Raw genomic sequence first — 26,719 nt, forward strand, 5'->3', positions numbered from 1 at the left:
CTCTGCAGTAAGTGCATGAGGTCCTTCTCAGTTTCAGCAAGCAGGGTTGTGTCATCTGCATAACGCAGATTGTTGATAGATCTTCCAACAATCCTAATGCCACGCTTCTCCTCATAGAGCCCAGCCTCTTGGATAATCTGCTCTGCATACAGGTTGAAAAGGTATGGAGATAGGACACATCCCTGGTGTACACCCTTCTCAATTTCGAACCATGCAGTGTTGCCCTGCTCTGTTCTGACGACTGCCTCCTGGTCCAAGTATAGGTTTCCCAGGTAAAAATTCTTCCCTTCTGCCTTCTTCTACCCATTCACCTCCAGATTCTACAAGCACATGTGTGAACCACATGTTGTTATGTGCCATCTAGTGACCTGTAACTCATAGTGACCGTGTGTACACTAGCTCTGAACACTGCCCTCACCTCAGCCAATCTCATCATCTCTGACAGACCTGCTCCCGTTTTCTTGACTCACTGAGTCAATCCATCTCATCCTGGGTTTTCCTCTCCTGTGCTATTCCTCCACCCTTCCAAGTCTGACGTCCTTCTCCAAGGACTGGTTCCTCCTGGCCATATGCCCAGAGTATGCCAGATGGAGCTTAAAAATCCTTGCCTCCAGGGAACAACTTGGTTTTACCCTCTCGAGGACAAACCTGTTTGTTCTGGCAGTCCACAGTATGCTCAACACTCTTCTCTAGCACCACAACTCAAAGGCATCAATTCTTCTTCTTCCATCTTTAGCTATTCTACAGGTCTCTGATGTGTAGCAAATAATTGCAAAGGCCACTGTCTTAGTCTCCAGATTGACATTGTTGCTCTTCAGTACTCTGGAGAGGTTCTCAACAGCAGACTTTCCCATTGCAATTTGTCTTTTGATTTTCTGACTGCTGGTGTCCAGAGTGTTGATGTGGAAGCAAACTGAAGTTGTTAACATTCTCAATCTCTTCTCCATCTATCATGAAGCAGCCAGTTAGTCCAGAGGTGAGAATCTTTGTTTCCTTGATGTTGAGCTTCAATTCATATTACAGACAACAGTCTTTGACCTTATGCAGCAAATGCCTCATTTCCTTCTCAATTTTAGCAAGCAAGGTTGTTGATGATTCTTCCTCCGATCCTGATGCCACATTCCTGCTCATAAAGTCCAGCTTCTTGAATGATCTGTTCTACATGTAGACTAAAAATGTATGGAAATCGGATGCATCCCTGACACATACTTTTTCTGATCCTGCAGTATTATTTCCCTGCTTTGTTCTGACTACTGTTTCCTGGTCCAAGTATAGGTTTCTCATGAGCACAATTAAGTGTTCTGGGATCTCATTTTTCTCAAGGTTGGATACAATTTATTGTGACTCACACAGTCAAATGCCTTTGTATTGTCAATGAAACATGGCTAGACATTCCTCTGGCACTCTCTGCTTTTGGCTCAGATCCATTTAAATTAAGCTATGATGTCCCTACTGCCACGGCCTCTTCTAAACAGAGCTTGCACTTCTGGCAGTTCTCTGCTAATGTACTCACTGTTCCAGTCGTTAATCCTCAGCAGGATATTGCTCTTGTGTGGTATTAGTGATATTATTTGATAATTTTCACATTCTATTGGATCACCTGTTTTTTGGCATGGGAACAAACATAGATCTATTCTAATCAGTTGGCCAGATAGCTGTCCTCCAAATTTCTTGGCACAACCTGGCGAGTTTGTCCAGGGCAGCACCTCTTGGCTGAAATATGTCAATTGGTATTCCATCAATTCCTGGGGCCTTGTTTTTTTGTCAATTCCTTCAGAGCAGTGAACTTCCTTCTTCATCACCACAGGCTCCCTTATGTTGTTGCATGAGATTCTTCTTAGTCAACCAATTCTTTTTGTATAGTGACTCTTTACTCCTTCCATATTCCTTTGATGATTCTTGGGTCATTCAACATCCTGCCATCAGCATCCTTAAGTGTTGCAACTTGAGGCTTCAACTTGTTCTACAGTTTCCTTCAGCTTAAGAAATGCTGAGCACATTTTTCCCTTTTGATTTTCTGACTCTAGATCTTTATACATTTGATTTTAATACTTTGTTTTATCTTTGCAAGCTGCCCTCTGAAATCTCCTGTTCAGCTCTTTAACTTCTTGATTTCTTCCCCTTGCTTTGGCTTCTCGGCCCTATATTGCAATATTCAGAGTCTCTTTTCACATCCATCTTGGTCTTTCCTTCCTCCTCTGTCTTTTGTAATGACTTTTTGCACTCCTTATGGATGATGTCTCCCATACATAATTTCAATCCTGTTCCTGAGATGATTTTTAAATTTAGATGGGACAGATGCAAGGTCAAACTTTGGTTCTTGTAGATTTGTTTTTAATTCATTTAGCTTCAGTTTGAACTTGAATAGTTGATGGTCTGTTCCATAATCAACACCTGCTCTAGTTTTCACAGCTGATTTTGAACTTCTGCAGTGATTTCTTTGACAGCTTGGTCCCTAGGCCCCTTAGAGTTGTGACTCCTATGTTGGGGCCTCTGCCCTTGACATCACAAGATTGCTTGGGGCTAGGGATGAGAGAAGAGCAAAGAAATAGAAGGATTTCCACCCTCTTTCTGAGCGTTAAGGTGTTCTGGTGGTCAAGTGATTAAGGAGTTACACTGCCAACTCAAAGGCAAATAGTTTGAATCCACCAGATGTTCTGTAGGAGAAAGACTATTTCCTCCAGTTAATTACAGCATCTGAACACCTAAGAGTTGCTTGCAACTGGATGGCAATTGTTTTCTGTTCTAAGTCTCCTCTGTTCCCTTTCTTATACCTCAAGGGAGGGCTAACAAGCATTTCTGCGAGCTTTCTCTGTTGATGCACACTTTCGGTTTCCTGCTGCCTTGCATTCATCTGGGAGAACACTGGAGGGAAAAAAAAATAATAAACTCACTCTCAGTTCAGTGGTTCAAATTCTCATCTTCCCCAACCCTCTTGATACTACTACTCTCAGAGCCCTTAAATAGCCGTAGCGTTCATTTTGCATTCAGGGAAAGAGACGTAGCATAGTATATCTTCTTTCGATTTTAGTTTTAAAATTGTCTACTATTTTGAAACATGTATAAAAATGACTAAAATGTAAATATGCTGTTAGCATGAACTGAAACCTGCATAGTCACAATTGGGGCTAAGACAGAAACCATTATGATATCATAAGAGCCTCAACCATAACACACAAGCCCTCCTCTGCTTTTGTTGTTGTCGGGTGCCATTGAGTCAGCTTGGACTTGTATTGACCCTAAAGACGACCTAATGAGACCTGCCTGGGTCTGTATCATCCTCCTAATCTCTGTTCTGTTTAAGATTGCTGCAGTGAGATTGCTAATCCATCTCGTTGAGAATCTCCCTCTTCTTCAATGAACCCTCAACTTTCCAACCTTGATGTCCTTTCCCAAGGAATCATTCCTCCTGATAACAAGCCCAAGGTGTGTGAGACAAAAATCTCACCATCATTGATTCCAAGGAGTCCTCTGGCTAGAGATCTTCCAAGACAGATTTGCTTGTTCTTCTGGAAGTCCATTGTATATTCAGTAGTTTCTGTCAACTCTATAGCTCAAAGTTATTGATTCTCTTTGTTATTATGTGCCGTCAAGTCACCTGCTACCCATAGCAACCTTATTTACAACAGTTCTGAAGCCTGTCTTGTCCTGAGCTAGTCTCACTGACTCCAACACACCTACCCCCAGGGCCCCAGTTACCCACCTCCATCTCACCTAGGGTTGTCTTCTCCTGTGCTGTCCCTCCACCCTTCTAAACATGATGTCTTTCACCAAGGACTGGTCCCTCCTGCCTACGTGCCCAAAGTATGTGAGATGAAGCTTCAGAATCCTTGCTTCTAAGGAGGAACTTGATTTCACCCTCTCCAAGACAGACTCATTTGTTTTCTTGGTGGTTGATGGTATGTATATTCAAGACTCTTCTCCAGCACTACTCCTTATTAATTGTGAACATTATTTTAACTTGAAGGCAGTCATTTTATTATTTCTCTTTTATTTACCAATTACGTGACCCACAAAGCCTAAACCCATTGTTTTACAGTCAGGTCCAACTCATGGTGACCCTCCACTTGTGTTTGAGGCTTTAAATCTTTATTCCACTACTTGGAATATACCCTGAAAATACGAGAACCAAGGCACAAGCTGAGATTTGTACTACAGTGTTTATAGCAGCATTATTCACCATCACAAGAACATGGAAACAGCCCAAATGGCCAATCACAAAAGAAAGGATTGAGAAATTATAATACATTCACACAATGGAATACTATACAGCGCACAGGAAAAATAACTTTGTAAATTATTACCTAACTTGGGAGGGACTGGAGAGTATTATGCTGAGTGAACTAACTCAGTCCCACAAGGATAAATATTGTATAAAACTGTTATTGTAGAATGAGTATAAGGATCCAGGAGGGGTGGGAGAGGCTGGAAGAAGAGGGATGTGGATGTGCAGGAGGAGGAGGGATTAATCATGAGGTTGTACAATTTGTTGGGGGGGTTGAGGGAAACTGAAAGAATTTGTTTGAATTTGTATTCGAGTTTTGTAAATAATAGGGGGGACAAAAACCTTTATGAGAAGAGATTGCCCATCTTTCTCCTCCTGTGTGCTGGTGGATTTGAACCTCTGGCTTGATTAGTCTCCCCACACCATACCACCAGGGCACAATGTGGTCTAGTATACCTTTGTTTGGACTTTATACAAATTCAATTTTATGCTATGTCTTTTTTAAAACATCTGGCTCACTTGATTTAACCTTGTTTTTGAGACTCACCTATGCTGTTAAGTATTGCTGTAGTTAATCACTTTTCATTTCTGCATTCTGTTGTAAAAATGCACAGCAATATACTCAACCATCCAAATTCTGATGGGCATTTGGATTGCTTCCAGGTTGGAGACGTTATTAATAATGCTTCTTTAACATTTTTATACATGTGTAGATTTCTCTAGGCTTTATTCCTATGAGTAGAATGGCAGGTCATAGAATATATCTTCTGTTTTAATAACAATAGTAAACTGTTTTCTTGAGCGCTGTAGCAATTTACATTCTCAGCAGCAGTGTAGGCGACCCCCTGTGGCTCTGTGGGGATGCCTCTGAGTCATGTTTGTACCTATCACGCGTGACACAAATGATGTTCCGTATACATTTGTTAAGCCATTGAACGGAGAGCTGGCTATGGCTGTGTTATGTGTGACTGAGATTAAATCCTTTTGTTCACATTTTGAAAAGCCTTGGGTTACGCTCCACTTTCATTAGAAAGGAATTGAGGACATGTCACAACAATTATCTTCAGTGAAAAATGTGTTAAAGAAAGCTAATGATGATTTGTGAAAGGGAACAGAGAGTCTCAGTGCTTTGAAAACCAAAATGGCATATCAAAGGCCATCATCTTCTTACCTTGGAGTGATGGGTTTGGTAAGAGGCTGTGTCTAGGGGAATGGAAAGAATAGAAAAGAAGGATTATTTCCAGAAACCCCAGACAGCAAAGAAGAGAAGGACTGAATCAATCCCATGGCTGAGGAATGGTGTGTGAGTCACTGTTGTTGGGTGTCAAGAATGACAATTCACTCTATCCAAGTGGTGATATTTAGGACCAGACGGGAGGAATTTTAACTACTCAGTGTTGGTACTCAGTTATACAATAACTCCAGCTCTGGACTCTTGTACTGTGTTCTGACGTCCTCCATCCTCCAAGAACGGTTTAAAATTATCCGACCTGAAAAAAATCTTCCAAATCTGGGAGATGGACAGCGTGAAATTAATACCTAGGGATGTGCTCATGTTCTTACAAGGGCAAATTACAGAATTTGTCAGATCCTTGGTATGAAAAATGTGGCTATGAGAAATAGCACATCCTGAGTTAAGTGAGAATTACTGCGCTAAACCCCTGAAGAGGCCATTTTTCTTCTAAAAGAAAATCTATTCAGTGTAACAACTTAATAATGAGAGTAAACATTTAGTAGTATTATATTTATTTTATTATTCGAAATTCTCTCTGGATGCTTTGCATGGGTTTTCTCAATTAATTCTCACAAAATGTCTACTTGGTAGAAAATAGTATTTCCAATTTCCAAGTGGAGAAATTGAGGCAAAGAGACCCAGTGATTCACTGAGTGCCATGCTTGCAGGGGGGTAAAAAATCAAGTTAGGAGTACGATATTGACAAAAATGCCCCCCACCATCTACATCCTTTTTCTTTCTTTCATATATTTTCGGTTGTTGCTTTAAATTTATGTACACTAAACCTCTCTTTATTTTGGTTTATACTCTGTGAGTTTTGACGTATACTTAGATGTCTGTGACCATCAATGTAACCATGGTACAAAATATCCCATCATCACAGAAATCTCTTCATATTTGGTAGCCACACTTTCCCACTATCCCTAGCTTTTGGCAAGTCCTGCAGTCTGGCAATTGCTTTAGTTTGGCAATCTTTTTTAAACTGTCACATAAATGGAAACATGATATTTTAAGATTGTTATTTTGATGGAGCAGAACACCTTTGAGGTATATTGAAGTTGTCACAACCATCACTTGATTGCTTGAGTTTTGTTTTTGTTTCTGTTTTATCTTGTATGACTGAGTAGTATTCTATTGATGGACACTGGTGTTGTTACGTGCAATCAAGTCAAGTATGACCCATAGCAACTCTATGAACAATAGATCTGAACCCTGTCTTATCCTGTGCAATCCTCACAACCTCTGATAGACTAGAGCCCACTTCTTCAGTCACTGTGTCAATCTATCTGGTTGAGGATCTTTCTCTCTTTTGCTGACCCTTCCCCTTTCTATGCATAATGTTCCTCTCCAAAGAAAAGTCTCTCCTAGCCACATGCCCAAAGTGTGTGAGATGAAGCTTTGCTTCCAAGGAACACTTTGACTACAGCTTCTCCAACATATATCTTTTTTCCTTTGAGCTATTCGGAACTCTTCTCCAACAACAGGGTTCAAAGGGATCAATTATTCTTCTGTTGTCCTTAATTATTGTCCAGCTGTCAGATACACAGCATATTTGAAAAAGCTGTGCCCTGAATCATGCACACCTTAGTCCTCATAGTATGGAAATACAATTTGTTAAATTATTTGTTTAAAATAGTTTTAATCTACCAACCACTGAGAGAGAAAGGGATGTGTAGAACCAGTGAATAATAGTAATAACAATATTATTAATATTACACACACTTTGTTGTTGTTGTTAAGTGCCGTCGAGTTGCAGGAGACTCATAGCGACCCTATGAAGGAGAGTCCTCGACGCTTGGGTGCCTTTCATTTTCTCTCCAGGTTCATAAGGTTTCCGGAGGCAAGCTATTATGGAAGTGGACACCACTCCTCCTTCCATGCTTTAAACACACATTAAGCTTTGCTAAAATTACAAAAAAATATCTGGATCAGTATATTAGCAGGAAACTACCAGAAATTCAAGCTGAATTCAGAAGTGGTTGAGGAATGAAAGATATCATTGCTGACGACAAATGGATCTTAGATGAAAGCAGAGACTACCAGAAAGATGCTGACTTGTACTTCATTAATTACTCAAAGGCATTTGACTTTTCCTGTGTATCACGGTAAATTGTAACATTGAGAAGAGTAAGAAATTTGAACATACGGTTGTACTCAAGTGCAGGACGTACATAGACCAAGAAGCAGTTATTCAAACAGAGCAAGAGAATGCTGCCTGGTTTAAAATCAGGAAAGATGTGTGTCAAGGTTGTACCCTGTCTCCATACTTGTTCCACCTGACTGCACAGCAAATAATCTGAGGCACTAGACTATAAGAAAAAGAATGTGGCATCAGCATGGGATGAAGTCTCATTAACATATTATGACATGCAGATGACACAAAATTGCTTATAGAAAATGAAGACACAAAATAGTACTGAGAGAATGAAAATATTATAGCCTTCAGTATGGATTACATATCCATGTGAGGAAAAGAAAAATCCTTCTAACAATAAGCAACATCTGATAAATGGAAACAAGGATGAAATTGTCAAGTATTTCATTTTAGTTGAATCCACAATCAATACTCACAGAAACGCAAAAAACCTCATTGCTGTCACATGGGGCTAGTTTAAAGCTGACCTGCCAGCATGTTTTTAGAAGCTGTGAATCGTATGAGGGGGGCACTGCCCAGCTTTCTCCACTGGAGTGGCTGGGGGACTAGAATTGGAAGAGAAATACTGCCTTTGGGTTCGTAACACAGCTCCTTATAGACTATGCAGCCAGAGCACCCTCACAGTAAAGACATCAAATTATATATTTCACTAGAAAAATCTGTGGCAAGGGACTTCTTTAAAGCACTAAACAACAACAGTATCATTTTAAGGACTGTTGTTATTGTAAGGTGCCGTTAGGTCAAGTACTACTTATCTGACCTTGTGAACAGATCTGAACTCTGTGTGTCCTGTGCCATCTTTGTCATATCGGACACACCTGAGCTCATTGCTGTAATCACTGTGTTAACCCATCTTGTTGGAGTCATCTTCTCTTTAGCTGAGCCTCCACCTTTCCAAACATGCTGTCCATTCCAAGGAATGTGCCATCGAGTTGCTCATGACTCATAGTGACCTTATGTACATAAGCTCTGAACCCTGCCAGTCTCACTGACTCTGACACATCTAATCTCATTACCCCTGTTAGCGTTTCAAGCAATCTCATCCAAGGTCGTCTTTTCCTGCACTGTCCCTCCACCCTTCCAAGCATGATGCCCTTCTCTAAGGACTGGTCCTTCCAGACCATGTACCAAAATGTGTGAGATGGAGTTTTGAAAGCCTTGCTTCCCAGGAGAAACTTGGTTTCACCCTCTCTAAGACAAAACTATTTGTTCTTCTGATAGTCGAGAATATATTCAATACTCTTCTCCAGCACCACAACTCAAAGGCATTAATTATTCTGTAATCCTTGGTCATTGTCCAGCTTGTTGATATATTTGTAAGTAATTGCAAAGACCGCATGACCCTACCATAGTAAGTAATTGCAATGATTAGGTGCACCTTAGTCTCTAGAGTGACATCATTGCTCCTCAGCACTGTGGCGAGGTCCTTGACAGAGATTTTCCCAGTGCAATTTGTCTTTTGATTTCCTGTCTGCTGGTGCCAAGAGTGTTGATTGTGGAGCTGAGCAAGATGAAATTGTTATCAACTTCAATCTCTTCTACATCCATCACGGTGCTGCTAATTGGTCTAGGGGTGAGAATCTTTGTCTTCTTGATATTAAACTTCAATCCATATTGAAGACTGCAGTCCTTGACCTTCTGCAACAAGCACTTCAGGTCCTCCTCAGTTTCAGCAAGATTGCTGTCAATTCCTGGAGCTTTGCTTTTTTTGCCAGTTCCTTCAGAGAAGCTTGAACTTCCTCCTTTATCACCATTGCCTCTTTCATCAAATTTTTCTGTGTCAGCCAATTCTTTTAAATATAGTGACTCTGTACTCCTTCCATCTTCTTTTGATGCTTCTAGGGTCATTCAACATGCTGCCCTCAGCATCCTTAAATATTGTTCCTTCAGCTTAAGAAATGCCATGTGAATTTGGCCCTTTTGATTTTCTGACTCCAGCTCTTCGCACATTTCATTATAATACTTTGCTTTGCCTTCTGTTCAGCTCCTTAACTTCTTGATTTTTTTTCTCTCTTTGCTTTGGCTTCACAGCCTTGTAGGGCAATATTCAGAGTCTCTTCTGATGTCCATCTTGGTCTTTTCTTCCTCTTCTTTCTTTGTGATGACCCTTTCCATTCTTCCCGGCTAATATTCTTGATATCTTCTCACAGCTCATCTGGTCTTCATTCATGAACAGCCTGTCCTAATAACATGTCCAAAGTATGTGAGCTGAAGCCTTACCATCTTTGCCTTCAAGAAACATTGTGGTTGCACTTTTCCTAAGACATGTCTGTTTGTTCTCATGGCCATTCATGGGATGTTCAGTGCTCTTCTCCAAAACCACAGCTCAAAGCCATGAATTCTTCTGTCATCCTCATTCATTGTCTGGCTCTCAGATGCATAACAAGTGATTGAAAAGGCCATATCCTGAATCAGGTGCATCAATCCAAACCATGATATTTTCGTTTGCTTCCTATGTATGTATTTGAAATTTGAATAATAAGGAAGATAAAAAATTTATTGATGGTGAAGACTATGGAATATACTATGGGTGCACTAAGAACTGACACATCTGTCTAGGAATAAGTGCAGCCAGGACGGTCCGTAGAAGTGAGATTTTATTCCTCATCCTTTGGGTTTGTTAGAGGAGGGGGCTGTTCATGGAGACAAACATCTCTTATCTTAGCAAAAGATAATATGGCATAGAACTGGGTGGTGCTTTGCTCTTTTGTACAGAAGATCAGTTAAAGTCGGAATCCCTTCAATGCCTCCTAACAACAGTGGTTTCCAAGCTTTGTATGCAACATTCCTGATGTACTTGCTATAGCACAACAGATGACTGGCTTTCACCACCAAAGGGTCTAGTTTATATAGTTGGTATGGTTGGGGCATGTTTACTGACACTGCTTGTTTTTTAATAATTTTTTATTCATTTTAATGAACGTTTACAGAGATTTTGGATTTCCATTCATTCACTGTTCACTTTTGTCCCTGCCCACCCCTCCCTGCCCCAGTTCGCTCCTCTCTTTGAAAAGTAAACGAAAAATTCTTTCATTGGTATACAATCCCCTCCTTCTCCCCAAGTTTACTCCACTGTGCAAGCTTCATTCTGGACTCTTGTCATAACCAAAATACCCAATCATATATCACTTTTAAAATGTTCTCTCCATCATCTGTTTTAAATGCAGTATATATAATTTATCCAGTTTTTCTCAGTCTCATCCCAACCCTGATATCAGTCCCATTCTAGCAAGTAGTCAGGTGATGTTGCTAGTTTTCTGTAAAAGAATATGTTTCAGTTTGTTAAAATTATCCATCTGTGGTATCTCTGTTACAGTAGAGGTAGATGACTAAGTAAATCATAAGGAATACAAAAAGGAAGTGGTCAACCATCTTAGGGTGCTAAGTTGATTTTAGAGAAGGCTACTACGTGGCTGACCTCTCTCATGTCACCCCTCTTTCTCTCGCACCCTCTGTAGTAGTCATTGAAATTGCCTCTGGACCTCTTCACCTTCTCCCAAAAGAGAACATGCTAAATGGAACATGAGACATTGCATCTAGAACACTCCAGTGTGTGAGAGGATAGAATGACAATGACTGGTGTTTGCACAAAGCATTTGCTTCTTGTCCATATCCAGCTGTTTATTTGAAAAATTGCCTGAAGAATGTCAGATTCTGTTAGTCTCTGTAAGGAAATAAGATTGAGATGTCCAGGCACTGCTTGGCTCCTCTCAAACTGTTTGTGTACATGGGCCATACAGAAATCCAATGAAAACTCTTTTGTTTAAATTGGTCTATTTGATGGGCCTGCAATTGATGGATTATGCTGCTGACTTAATACAGACACAAATCGCTCATTTCCACTCTTCACTTCATTCACAGCCGGAATGTCTTTATTTCCTTTCATGTAAAGCACAGAGCAGAGAGACAAAAGATAAAAGAGTGACTGTGCTGTGTTTGGGGGGAATCTTCTCCCAGCTCCTGTCTCCAAGATAGTGACCCTCCCTCTCTACCTCCCAACCTCTTTCCTACCTTTTCCACATCTTACCTTTAAGGCCATTAAAGAAAATTTCATTGCCCTAGAGATAAAACCAATTCCTAGCTGACCCTCTGGTGGATTATCAGAGGTGGTAAATGGCACTGGAGAAGGTTCTCCATCTTTGTCCCTTGGAGCAGCTGGTAGATTTGAACTGCCTTCCTTTGGGTTGGCAGCACAGCTCCTTATCCGGTAGGCCACCAGATCTCCTTCACTTCCATGGACTGGGATGAATTATCTGGTTGGTGAATGACACCGTTGTTGCACATTCTGATTGGGCTAATGGAGCAAAGGGGACTAATTTGGACCCTTTCCCCTTTACTCCCTCACACTAGAAGGGAATTGGGTCTACTCTACAGTTCTAAAGAGCTTCCGCATGGGGACCAGCTGCCCTCATGTGGATTGTGACTCATGGAGACTCCATAGGTTTCCTTTTTTAAAACTTTATTGCGGTCTGGGCATTTGGGCGAAAGCTTACCGACAAGATTGGTTTTCTGTTGAATAACTTATCCATATTTTGTTTTGTGACATTGACCGCAATCCCCACAATGTAATAATAGCTTTTGCTGAACTTTCTCCCTGTGTTGACAATTTCCATTCACCCTTCTTACCTATCCCTGTCTGCCATCTGGGCAAATACTGCCCTTTCAATCTCATGCAGTTTATGGTGTCAGGGATTGAGTGCCTCCCTGGTGCTATCATTATACACTAAAACCTTGCCTATTAATTGGTTGACAGTTGAGCCATTGGTGGTGAATTAAGGTTTAGGCTTAAAGAATGAGTATGAACCATAGGATCAGGGGCTCCACAGTCTCTATCAGACTAGTAATCCTGGTCATTCTTAGGATATTGGATTTTGTTACACATTATTTTCTGCTACCTAGGACCCCCGATCTTTGTGTCTTTCAGAGTGGCCAATCAGGGGACCTTCGAGTTCTGCACTCAAGGGTACTAGAGGCCACAATTTGTGTTGCCCATTAGACTTTCAGACAATATCCACATGTCTTTGATTTTCTTCACTCTTCTTTGTTTTAGGGAGATAAGGCCAACAGTTGGATATTACACAGTCATGCAGAAGATTTCAGGACTCCAGGAACTACTCACTAAAGCAGGATGTAAAATATTATCTTTGCACACTGTGTTACACCAATTGAACTTTATGACCTGCCTCACAACATCCCACAAAACCTTCAAAAAACTATAGGGCTCTGCTGTCTAGGACGTAGTCCTCACAGAGCAAGGAAACATTCAATGGTTCAAAATCAAGAAAGGAATGTGTCAGGGATGCATCCTGTCTCCATACTTTTTAAATATATATGCAGGACAGTTCATTTGAGGAGTGGGGCTTTATGAGGAGGAATGTGGCATCAGGATTGGAGGAAGACTCATGAACAATCTGTGATATGCAGATGACACAACTTTGCTTGCTAAAACTGAGGATGACCTAAAGAGCTTGCTGCAGAAAATCAAGGACTGTAGTCTTCAGTACAGATTGAAGCTTAACGTTAAGACAAGAAAGATTCTCACCACTCGGCCAATTGGAAGGACCATGACAGATGGAAAAGAGATTGAAATTATTTGGAATATCATCTTGCTCAACTCCACAATCAACAGTCTTGGCGCCAGCAGTCAGGAAGTCAAAAGACAAATTGCATTGGGAAAGTCTGCTGTCTGGGACTTCTCCTAGGGACTAAGATGCACCCAGTTCAAGTGTTGGTAATTACTTGCTATGCATCAGAGAGTTGGACAATGACTAAGGATGACAGAAGAAGAATTGATGCCTTTGAGTTGTGGTCCTGCAGAAGAGAATTGAACATACTGTGGGTGCCTAGAGAACAAACAGGTCTGTCTTGGAGAGGGTGAAAGCAAGTTTCTCCTTGGAGGCAAGGATTTTGAAGCTTTGTCTCACATATTTTGGACACATTGCCAGCAGAAGCCAGTCCCTGGAGAATGACATCATACTTGGAATGGTAGGGACAGTGTAGGAGAGGAAGAACCCTGAATAAGATGGATTGACATAGTAAATTGAAGTAAAGGGGGTGGGTGTATCAGAGTCAGTGAGACTGGCTCAAGATAGAGCAGCATTCAGAGATGTTGAGTCACAGGCAACTCAATCGCACATAACAACAACAGCAACAACAACAGAAACAGTGCTTTGTACACATCTTCAAACAGTTACTGATTTTTTTTAGAAGTAAATCTACAGATTTTTCTTTGATGCACCTCTGAGTGCCTTTTAGATGCCAGTCAAGGACATCAACCATTTGTATAAACTAGGAGTGAGTGTGTGGTGCGTTCTTAAGGGCTTCTCTCCATTATTCCTCCAGCGCATGTTACCATAATTCCCTCTGTAAAGATTCAACGTGATGGCATACTCTTTTGCTCAAAAGTCAGCATTTGCTAAGTACTGATTTTGTTCTGAGTTCTGTACCATTAGAGAGCTCTAATGGTGTAGTCCGTACGGGGATGTGCTGCTAATCCAAAAGCCGTGCCTCTCTGGTGGTTCAAATCCACCAGTAGCCCCAGATGAGCAACCTCCTCCTGTGTCATTTATAGTCCTAACAACCCACTGGAGGAATAGATAGGAGTTGTTTCCAACTTAGTGGCAATGAGTTTGAGTTTTCCAGATAGGGACACAGTCCATGGTACAGCAAGGGTATTCCTTAGAATCAAGAATAGTGAAACTGTCTCCCATTCCTTGGACATGTGGTCAGGAGGGGCCAGTTCTTGGTAACACACATGGTGCTGGGAAGGCAGAAGAGCAGAGACGGATAGGAAAATCCACAGGATGAGCTGATGCAGTGAATGTCACACTGGGCTTGAGTACTAGAGCTCAGGAGGATGTAGTGGGAGAGGGCAAGGTTCAGATGTGTTGTTCACAGGGTAGCTGTGAGTTGTAGGTGACTCGATGGCACTTAGTAACAACTACAACAATGAGGGAGGCTTGAAGATGCCCTGAACCCATATCACAGTGCACAGTATGTTGATACCATACTCCTTTACCTTCCCAGAGTCACATTGGATCTAGCCCTGTTGTCAGCTGTATCCTGCACACAAGCGAATTGGTTCTATGGTCTTGGATTGGAGAAATCTGGAAGTAGACCCACAGGAAGGAGGTGAGGATATGGGGGTCCTCTTTCAGTTCTCTCCCTGGCAGTTGCCCTTGCTGGACTGCATCCATTAACAGTAGTGTTGCGGGAGGCTTGCTCTTTGGGGTCTAGTAGCCATTCCTCCTTGTACCTTTAAACTAAGGAGTAGGAACAGCTTCCCCAGTAACTAGCTCTGAGTACTTATATACGCTTGCTCTACACCTAAATAGCACCTAATTTAACTTAACTCTTTTCTACTCAGTGTGGTATGGAGCCATAATGGTGTGGTAGATTGTTGTAGTTATATACTGTCATAGATCATGTGATCTATGATAGGTGATCGTCATAGTGATCTTGTGTACAACTCTGAGCCCTGCTCTATCTTGAGCCAATCCCATTGTCTCTGACACACCTATCCCCATTACCCCAGTCACTGAGTCAATCCATCTCATCGAGGCTCTTCCTGTCTTGCTCTCTACTCTTCCGAGCATGATGTCCCTCCCCAAGGACTGGTCCCTCCTTGAAACATGCCCAGAGTTTGTCAGACAGAGCTTCAAAATCCTTGCCTCCAAGGAACAACCTGTCTTCACCCTCTCTAGGACAGACCTGTCTGTTTTCTTAGCAGTCCATGGTAGATTTCATACTGCTAGTCAAAAGGTACTTTGAAAGAATTTGCTAAGAATAAGGCCCAAGGAATTGATGGTTTACCAATTGACATATTTCAGCTAATAGATCCTGCCCTAGATGTGCTCACCAAGTTGTGCCAAGAAATCTGGAAAACAACCTCTTGGCCAACTGACTGGAAGAGATCTATATTTGTTCCCATTCCAAAGAAAGGTGATCATAATATCATTAATATCACATGCAAGCAAGATTCTGCTGAATATTATTAAAAAAAAAACCAACTGGCACAGCACATCAACAAAGAACTACCAAAAGTACAGGCTGGGTTTAGTCAGGGTCGTGGTAGTAGGGATATTGTTGCTAATGTTAGATGGATCTTGGCTGAAAGCAAGGAGTACCAGAAGAATGTCTCTTTGTTTCATTGATTATGCAAAAGCATTTGACTGTGTGGATCATAACAAACTGTGGCTGACTCTGAGAAGAATGGGAATCCCAGAACACTTGAACGTGCTAATGCGAAACTTATACTTGGACCAGGAGGCAGTTGTCAGAACAGAGCAAGGAAACACTGCATGGTTCAAAATTGGGGGATGTATCCTATCTCCATAAATTTAATATCTTTATGCAGAACAGATTATCTGGAAGGCTGGGCTCTATGAGGATAAATGTGGCATCTTGATTGGAGGAAGAATCATCAACAATCTGCGTTATGCAGCTGACACAACCCCGCTTGCTGAAACTGAGGAGGACCTGAACCACTTGCTGTGGAAGGTCAGGAACTGCAGTCTTTATTATGGTTTGAGGCTCAATATCAAGAAAACAAAGATTCTCACCACTGGGCTGATTGGCAGCATCAGTATGGATGGTGAAGAAATTGAGATTGTTCATAGTTTGGGTTTACTTGGTTCCACAGTCAACACTCTTGGCACCAGCAGCCAGGAAATTAAAAGACATATTGTAATTGGAAAGTCTGTAGTTAGAGACCTCTCTAAAGTACTGAAGTGCAACGATATCTGTCTGGAGACTAAGGTGCACCTGATACATGCCATGGTCTTTGCAATCCCTTGTTATGCATCAGAGAGCTGGACAATGACTAAGGAGGATAGAAGGAGAATTGATGCCTTGAGCTGTGATGTTGGAGAAGAGTATTGAATATACCATAGACTGCTAAGAAAATGAGCAGGTTTGTCCTGGAGAGGGTGAAGCCGCGCTGCCCCTTGAAGGCAAGGATTCTGAAGCTTTGTCTGACATACTCTGGACATGTTGCAAGGAGGGACCAGTCCTTGGAGAGGGACGTAATGCTTGGGAGGGGGGAGGACAGCACAGGAAAGGAAGATTCTCGATGAGATGGATTGATTCAGTCACTGGTGTAATGGGGGTAGGTGTGTTGGAGATGGTGAGATGGGCAAGGGATGGGGCAGAATTTAGGGCTGTTGTCCATAGGGTTGCTATGAATTCCAGGCCACTCAATGGCACATAACAATAACAACAACAACAACAGTCAAAAGGTTAGGGAGCTCTGGTGGCCTAGTGGTGAGAATCTCCACTGCAAACCCAAAGGTAAAAGATTTGGGTCAGCTAGCTGCTCTGTGGGAGAAGGCTGGGCAATCTTCTCTCGTGCGATTAACTGCCTCTGAAAACCCACTGGAGGGTCAGCTATGGATCAGTTCTGACTTGATGCCACACAACAACAATCAAAATTTTAGAAATTTGGGTGTGAAGGAGAGAGAGGAGAAAGCCTGTTCCCATTACCATTTCAGCCTTAGAAAGCTAAAATGGAAAGTTGCTGAGAGCTGAAATTGAATGGGAGGCAGTAGGTTAAATAGGCTTGGGTTGTTTGAATCATGTAGGAAAATTGTCATTTCCAAAGATGACAACATAAATACACAATGCCGTCCCATGTTAATTTATCTACAGTGTGATGTTGACATTCCTCCGTAGAGAGGTAGTGGTCTATATTCTCTTCCCTTTAATATGGGTAAGACCTTGACCTTGGCAGAAATAACATGATTTCCAATGCTAAGACCTAAGACAAAATGCAGCCTGTACCCAGTCGTCTGGTGGCGTCTGCTCCTGGGACCCATCCTGGCCGTGGGGCTCAGCTGATGGCTGATTGCACAGTGCTCTGCCAGCCATGTGGGTGAGAAGCCTTCAGATGATTCTATGCCTGCTCCAACTGATGTCTAGTCGAGCAGAGACAAACTGTCCTTGCTCCACCCTGATCAAATTGTAGGTTTGTGAGGAAACTACGTGTTGCTTTTAAATGCTGGGTAGCTTGCTGTGTGGATGGCGCCCGGGTGCTGCAGAAGTTCAAGTTGTTGTCTGCTAACTAAAAAAGGTCCGTGGTTCAAACGCACTAACCAGACTGTTTTTCAGGAGAAAGAAGAGGCAGTCTGCTTCTACAAAGATCGACAACGCCATGGCTCGTGCTACTGCTTCCTGTGAGGCCGCTGTGCATGAGAATCAACCTGAGAGCAATGCATTTGTTTGTTGTTTTGCACCAGCAGAGAACCAGCTGTGGCTGGTAGGTGTGTTCAAATTGGCTTCCACTCATGACATCATTTCTACAACAGAACAAAACCAGTGATCCTAGTGGTCAATACTGAATCAATACTAATGTTGACATTTTGTCTGACTCTTTATTCTCTTGCTATGGTTTTTTTCCCCCTCCTCATACAGAAAATCTGCACAAAGAAGATATATATACTTACTGAGGATTCCTTAGAGTCCAACATTCACCTTCTGTGTGCTGCTCTGGTTATTACTGTGTTCCATCAAGTCTGAGCTGACTCATAGCTGACCCTCCTGCTTGTTTCCAGAGGCAGTAAATCACATGGTAGAAGATTACCCATCTTTCCTCCACAGAGCAGCTGGTGGATTTGAACCTTGGGCCTTTGGGTTGTCGGTGCAACAAGATTCACATTGCACTGCACCCACGCATATTCTCTACCGGGTGCTGCCTGCTTTCGTAGATGCGAGACTGTGGAAGCAAGAGGAAGGTGAAGTGAAGTCCAAGATCACTGAATCACCAGGAGAACCCAAGATAGAGCCTGCCGGTTAACCGATTGCTGCTTTATGGTGACCTCATATATGTAATAATAGAATGTGTACTGTAGGGTTTATATTGAGTAATTGTTTTTTCAAAAGTAGATTGCCATATTTCTGATATGTCTTTGAGTGTACTTGAACATCCCATCTTTTGGTTAACAGCCAAGTGTATTAGCTCTTTGTACCACCCAGAGATGGTACGTTGTTGTTGCTGTACTTTGCCATTTAGGCAAAGAGAAATAGGTAATAGTTGACCCCCCAGTGAGTTTTCAGAGGCTGTAAATGGCACAAGAGGAGATTGGTAATCTTTTCCCCATGGAGAAGCTGATGGATTCAAACCATTTGCCTCTGGGTTGACAGCCTAGTTCCTTATCATTAGGCCACCAGAGCTCACAAGGTCCACCCAACTCCTGAAGCCACATTCCTAACATGACATCTGCCTGCTCTACCTTATAATATTGCAGCAGAGTGCTACTTGATATGGCCATTTAGTTCAGTATGTTTTAGTCTGCGGTCTCTCTCTCTCTCTTTCTGTAAATATATATTCCTAGATGTTTATAAATTTTGGAAGCATCTTTCCTGAATTCTATTTCCACAGATTGTGATGACATTTGGGGCTGGATTGCCTCCCTGGGTGGCGACTCTGCACTGTGGAAGAGAGCAAAGTGAAGCCTTTCCCAAGGCCTTTCCCATGTGTCCCCTGCGAACTCCTGCCTTCAACCTTCTCCGGCGTGTCTATCATGTGCTCCTGCAGGTCAGGAGCTGTGAACACTTGTTCATCCTAAAACCCTCAGTGCTAACAACTTAAGTTCTTGATGGAGATTTCTTAACTGGTTCAGTGCACTCTTGTTTTCCTTTGAGCAACAGGTTTTGTCTGGACATTTTGTGCGCCTTCATTTCTCATTTTAAAGCCTCATCCATCATTATGTCAAACCTCCAAGCAGACATATTTCCTGTCTTCAGAACATATATTTCATTCTTGGACCAGAAAACTCATCCTGCCCAGTTTGTAAGCTTCAGTTTGCTGACACCATTGCCCTAAATTGCCTGTCACTGAGAGGTTCTTAATCTACTTTTCAAGGTCTCTTTCATCTTTCTCTGGATTATCTTCACTACTTGGAACCCCTGCCAGAAGGATCTCCCTAAGCAGCACCATTTGATGGATTTATCACCCGCTTAAGGTGCCCTTCACCTCTGGTTCCTACAGAATAAATCCATAATTGGCCATACATCCCACCAACATCACTTGCTGTGGAATTTACTCCAGCTCATGGTGACCCCATCTGTTTCAAAGTAGAATTGAGTTCAGTGAGATTTTGTTTTGGATGTTCTAACAACTGCTTAATTGGCACTGTGGTTAAGGCTTTTGGGCTTCCAATCCAAATGTTGGCAGTTCAAACAGGCTAGCTTCTCCTAGGGAGAAAAGGGGACAGTCTGCTTTCCATAAAGATGAAGAGCCTTGGAATCCCTTCCGGCAGTCTACTTTGCCCTACGAGATCTCTGTGAGATGGAATCAGTGATGGCAGTGAGTTGCTGTTGTTGGTGATGGCTGTGGAGTTGACCATGACTTAGTGACCCAGTGAACAATGGACGTGAACCCTGCCCTGTCCTGAGTATCTTCATCATCTCTGACGTACTCAAACCCACCATTACAGCCACTATATCAACCCATCTTCTAGAGGATCGTCCTCTCCTTTGCTGTCCCTTCCCCTTTCCAAGCTTAATGTCCTTTTCAAAAGTCTGGATCCTCATAGCTACTGCCCAGAGTAACTACTTATTTATGTTGCATTGCACACCTAAGGAAAAGAACACTTATCAAGCAAGCATTGCCATGGAGCTGACTCCATCGCCATGTCTGTCAGAGTAGAACTAGACTTAGTAGAACACTCAGTGGCTGATGTTTCAGAAGTGCATCATAAGAATGTCTTACCGAGGTGCCTCTGTGTGGCCTCTAATTGCCAGTTTTTAGGTTACCTGCTGCTTTTGACTTACCCCACTGTGCCATACAGCTCCTTAAAAGCATAAACAATTGCTTCTAAAAATACTTATTCATATTTTACTCTCCAGTAGGAACCGTGGTGATGCAGTAGCTCTTGGCTGCTAACAGAAAGGTTTGAATCCATCAGTCATTTCATGGAAAGCAAGTTCCATAACCATTCCTGCCTTGAAAATCCAATGTGACCATTCTACCCTGGCCAATAGTATTGCTTATGAGGTGAAACAGACTTGACAACATTTTTGGTTGGGTTTTGTTGTGTTGGGTGTTTTTTTTTTCCTTTTGATTTTTAGGATTCATACTGTCTGAAAAGTGAAAAATAGTGCTAGTTTCAGGATAGTCCTTGGATTAGTGCATTAATATAAAACATACTCACTCACTCATTTTTGTCCAGTTGGAAACAAGTCATCACTGAGTCTCCAGTAGGCTTTTGGAGGAAATCACACAGGGAGGAAATTGCGTATCTTATCCTGCAGAGGTTGTGGTGGATTTGAACCATCAGAGAGACAAGATCTCTGGATTTGCTGCACAACTTTCTACAGACTGCTATTGTTGTTGTTGTTATGTGCTGCCGAGCCAACTATGACTCACAGCGACCCTATGCACAAATACCTCTGAACCCTGCTTTATCATGAGCCAATATACTGGATCTAACACATGTACCCTCATTACCACAGTTATCGTGTCAATCCATCACATCTGGGGTCTTCCTCCCCTGTGCTGTCCCTCTACCCTTCCAAGCATGATATCCTTCTCCAAAGCCTGTTCTCTCCTGGTGACATGCCCTGAGTATGTGAGTCTCAAAATCCTTGCCTCCAAGGAACAGCTTGGTTTCACTCTCTCAGGACAGACAAGTCTTCTCTACAGTCCATGATATGTTCAATGTCTCCAACACCACAACTAAAGGCACTGGTTCTTCTTCTGTAATCTTTTGTTATTTTTCAGCTCTCTGATGCATAGCAAGTAATTGCTAAGACTGTGGTCTGGATCAGGTGCACCTTAGTCTCTAGACTGGTATCATTGCTCTTCAGTACTCTGGAGAGTTCCCTGACCGGAGAGTTGGTTACTTTAAAATTCTGCATAATTTTCAGTGGTTACGTTTTTCAGAAGTAGAGCGACAGGCTGCTTTCTGACGTGCCTCTCAGTGAACTCCCAGGGCATGCACTCTATCAATGACTCTATTTTAGCACTAAACCCATTGTCGGTCTATTTATGTATCTACTTGTCTGACTCTTCCTTAGTATGCATGTTGTGTTGTGACAAGGATTGTGGTTTAGTTATTGACTAGTCCAACTGTTTCTCCTTTTCCTGATGACCACAATACCTAAGATAATTAAGTAATTAAGAGGGAAAACTTTTGAATCAAATCACCTAAGTTTAAAGCCTAGAGTGAGTCTACGTTATTGGATCTTAAACTGAAGCTACTTAACTTCTTTAAGTCTTAATTTTCTTTCTTTAAAATAAGAAAAATAAAGAATACCTATCTATGGAGTTTTATTAAAAACCCCATGAAAGACACTTAATAAATTGCAAGCAATACATATTGTTATTGTTGTTATGTGTCATCCAGTCAACCATGACACTGAACCCTGTCCTGTCCTGAGCCAGTCTCACTGATTTCCAACACATCTAATCCCATTGCCCAAGTTACTGTAGCAATTAATCTCATCCAGAATCTTCTTCTCCTGTGCTATCCCTCCACCCTTCCAAGCATGATGTTGTTCTCCAAAGACTGACCCCTGCTTATCACATGCCCAAAGTATGTGACTTGGGCCTTCAAAATCCTTGCCTCCAATGAGAAACTTGATTTCACCCTTCCCAACCCTTCTCCTGGTGGTCCTTGGTGTGTTCAGTACTCTTTTGCAGCACCACAATTCAAAGGCATTAATTCTTCTGTCATCCTTAGTCATTGTTCAGCTCTCTGATGCATAGCAAATAATTACGAAGACCACAGCCTTGATGGTGCACTTTAGTCTCTAGACTGACATCATTGCTCTTTAGTACTTTGCAGAGGTCATTGACAGCAGATTTTCTTAATGCAATTCATCTTTTGATTTCCTGACTGCTGGTGTCAAGAGTGTTGTTGTGGATCTGAGTAAGCTGAAATTATTAACAACCTCAGTCTCTTCTCCAGCCGTCACGGTGCTGCCAACTGGCCCAGTGGTTAAATTATTATTATTCCATGTAATTATTATAATTCATATTGAACTGTTACCATGTAGTTCATTTAAGTTCTATTAAGTAGGCATAATTATCTCCATTGGAGTTCCCAGACAACGGATATGGTTAATGTGTTTGGCTGCTGATAGAAATGTTGGGGTTCAGAGCTTGTCCAAAAATCAACCATTGAATGGGACCACTCATAGTTGAAGTTTGTTCCCATGACTAAAGGTGGCAGAATCATTCAGCCATGGCTTCTACCTCCAACTGATTGAGTTCTAAGCCCAAGCTAACTTAAGAGCAGAGGCAAGAAATTAAGGAAACTTTTGATCTTCTTGCTGTTGATGGAAATGGCACCATCCATGTTTTAGAACTTAAGGTGTTAATGAAGGCCTTGGGCTTTGAGCCCAGGAAAGAATAAATCAAGGAAATTATCATTGATGCCTGAGAAAGATATCAGATAAGAAATCCTGAAAGCTTTCAAGCTCTTCAGAGATGATGCCACTGGAACGATGTCTTTTGAAAATTTCAAACGCATAACCAAGGAGTTGAGCGAAGATCTGGGGAATGAAGAACTTCAGGAGATAATTGATGAGGCAGATCTGGATGGAGATGGAGAAGTCAATGCACAAGCATTCCTGTGGCTTATGAAGAAGATGAATCTTTACTAGAACAGCCTCTGATCCACATAACTGCAGCCAGCAAGTGCAGCCTCTTTCTAGAACACCCAACTATTTCCTTCCCCCCACCCCAACTTCCTCTATTGCTTTACCACCAATTTCCTTTCTAGTCTCCCCTTGATTGTGCTCTTTGGTGGGAAGACCTTGGTAAAACAACACGCTGATCATTTGCCCTTCCCAAGCAGAACCAGAGACCATTAGAATGGAGAAAATGAAGAAAAGGATCCCTCTGCATCCCTCTTCTCACACATTCCCATGGACATCCATACACAGGACAGCTCCACAGAAAAGCACATATCCTCCTGTTGCCACAAGCAATAGACTTCACTTTTGTGGCTTCTTATTGACAGGTGACTGTTGATTTCTCTTGGATAAAACCCAATGAATTAATCACTAGTATTTTCACGTGCACTTAGTGTTCTTTGTTTGGTCTTAGGAAACAAAACTAAAACAAAACAAAACAAAAAACCCCCAACCTTCCCCGTTTCCTAAGGGTGAAGAAGAGAAGATAATTCAGCCATTGAACATCCTGGGGAGCATCGTTCCACTCATACAGCTGCCATGAGTCAAATCAACTCGATGTCAACAGGTTGCTTTGGTTGCATGTTACATGTTACATAGAGGAGCATCTAACTCGGGACAGGGGCTCAGAGCAAGTTTATGGAATCTATAGGAGCCACTCATTTAATCTCCATCCTGTTTGAGGGGCAACAGCATCTTCAGATCCCTTTATCCCTTGGGGCTAGAGTTCACCCTTAGGATTTTGTCCACGCTACTTGCGGTGTTCCTGGTTGTTGGAGTTCAAAGTTAAGCTGTGAGTATCTTGGTTTGTTTGCTTTTTACTTCACTGAAAAGATGTCTTCAGGCCCATTCCCAGGTCAGTACATAAGCTCATTCCATCTGCCTTACAATTAAGATTCAAAAGCAGGCAGCAAGGAAATTCCTCCCCGAGCACCGATTCCAATCAGTGATTATGCTCTTAATGACCAGCTAATAAAGAATTCACAAAAGCAAACCGTGCTATTAAATATAGAATTGTATTGATGCCGACCTGTTGGGAACACTTTCTGTTCCTTTTCCAGAACAATGTCTGAGAACAAGAATATAATCCTCCTCCTCTGATTATCCACCCCCCCCTTTTTAAGTAGAGACGTATCTTTAAAAAGTAAGTTAAAAAGATCACTGCTCCTTAGCCTTTAGTAAAAGGTAATTTTTAAAAACACAGTGCAGAGCAATAGCTTGTTCTCTTTGAGTTGTTATATTATGATGGGCCCTCTGCACACCAGCCTGCATGCAATGTAGACATGATCCCCTTGAATGCTGGAGTCCCCTGTGAGGGTTTGAACCCACCCAGAGGCACCTTGGAATGCAGGCCTGGTGATCTCCTTGTGAAAGGCCAAAAGCTTAAAACTCCTCTTCAGGGACAGTCTACTCTGTACACATGGTGGGGGTGGGCTGCATCTTCATGGGTTGGCAGGGGTTGGAATCAACTGGAATGGCAACAACATCGGTCACCCTTAAATGATTGTTGCGGATGTTGGCATAGTCAGGCAGAAGAGAGTGAGAGAAGAAACATTTAAGAACAAGATAAATATTTTAATAACCCTGTTACACATACATCCACTAGAGGCCAACCTGTATGCTCAGAAGGAGTCCTATCATAAACTCATTGTTATTCCCATTTTATAGAAATTGATAAGTAGAAGGATTCAGAGAGCTCACTTGCCCGAGGTCACCAAATAATGACCTAAGAATTCATGCCTGTTATATGCTGTAGAGTTGGACCTCATCCACAGCGGACCCTCCAGCAGGTTTTCAAGCAGCAATAAATCATGTGATAGTGAATTGCCTATCTTTCTCCTACAAAGCAGCTGATAGATTTGAACCATGTACCTTTGAATTGACAGTGTAGGGTTTTTTTACCACTAACCCACCAGTGCTCCCAAGGATATATGTCTAGGTATATTGAATTCCCAATCCCTGGCTTGTAGCCATCACTACATAAGGAAAAAGTTTTCAAGAGTCTACAAGCAATGGTAATGGGGGAATGGTATTTGCATGTGTGAACTCAGATGTATGCTTTGACTGTATTTATGTCCTGCTGAGTTGACTGTATCTCATAGTGATAGTATGGACAATGGATCTGAACTCTGTCCTATCCTGTGCCATCCTCACCACCTTGAGCCCATTGTTATAGTCACCATGTCTATCCATCTGGGTGTGAATCTTCCTTCCTTAGGCTGACCCTCCACATTCAAAACATGATGTCTTTTTCCAAGGATTGGCACAACAAAATGCCCAAAATATGTCAGACAGAATTTTGCCATTTTTGCCTCCAAGTAGTATCCAAGTTTCACATTCTTCAAGACATACTCACAATTACTTGCTATGCATCAGAGAGGTGGATAATGACTAAGGATGACAGAAGAATTGATGCCTTTGAGTTGTGGTGCTGGAGAAGAGTCTTGAACATACCATGGACCACCAAGAAAACAAACAGATTTGTCTTGGAGAGGGTGAAACCAAGTTTCTCCTTGGAGGCAAGGATTTTTGAAGCTCTGTTTTACACACATTGGGCATATGGTAGGAGGGACCAGTCCTTAGAGAAGGACATCATACTTGGAAGGGTGGATGGACAGCACAGGGGAGGAAGACACTGGGACACTGGATGAGATGGATTGACACAGTAACTGGGGTGAAAAGGGTAGTGTGTTGGAGTGAGTGAGACTGGCTCAGAATAGGGCAAGGTTCAGAGCTATTTTACATAAATAGTCACTATAAGCCACAGGTGACTCGATGGCACATAACAACAACAATGACAAGAAGACATGTTTCCTTGCTGTCTTGGCAGTCCGTTGAACATACAGTGCTCTTTTCCAATACCACAACTCAAAGGCCTCAGTTCTTCTTCTGTCATCCTCAATCATGGCCCAATATTTAGATGCATAGCAATCAACCAAGAAGACCATGTCTTGGGTCTAGCTCACCCTAGTCATTAAACTGTCATCATTGCTCCTTAGTACTCTGGAGAGTTCCCTGACAACAGATTTTTCCCAATGTAACTCATTATTTTATTTCTTGACTTCTGGTATTAGGGGTGTTGATTATAGATCCAAGTAAGGTGAAATTGTTGATGACCTCTTTCCTCTGATCTTTTATCCATCTATCATGATGTTACATATTGGTCCAGTGGTGAGGAGTTTTATTTTCTTGATGTTTCGATGCAATCATATTGGAGGCTATATTCGACCTTCTGCAGCAAGTGCTTCAAATCCTCCTCACTTTCAGCAAGCTGGGTTGAGTCATCTGCATAATGCAGATTGTTGATAAGTCTTACTTCAATCCTTTTGCCATATTTTTCTCCATAAAGAATTTTCTTCATAAAGGATTTTTTTGACATAGAGACTGAATAAGTGTGGATCAAGAATACAGCCTTGATGCCCATATTTCTTTATTTTAGGTCACATAGTATTCTTTTGCTCTGTTCAGACAA

Source organism: Elephantulus edwardii, unplaced genomic scaffold (genome assembly GCF_000299155.1).
Source record: "Elephantulus edwardii isolate Elephantulus edwardi_28Jun2011 unplaced genomic scaffold, EleEdw1.0 scaffold00321, whole genome shotgun sequence".
NCBI classification, from domain to species: Eukaryota; Metazoa; Chordata; class Mammalia; order Macroscelidea; family Macroscelididae; genus Elephantulus; species Elephantulus edwardii.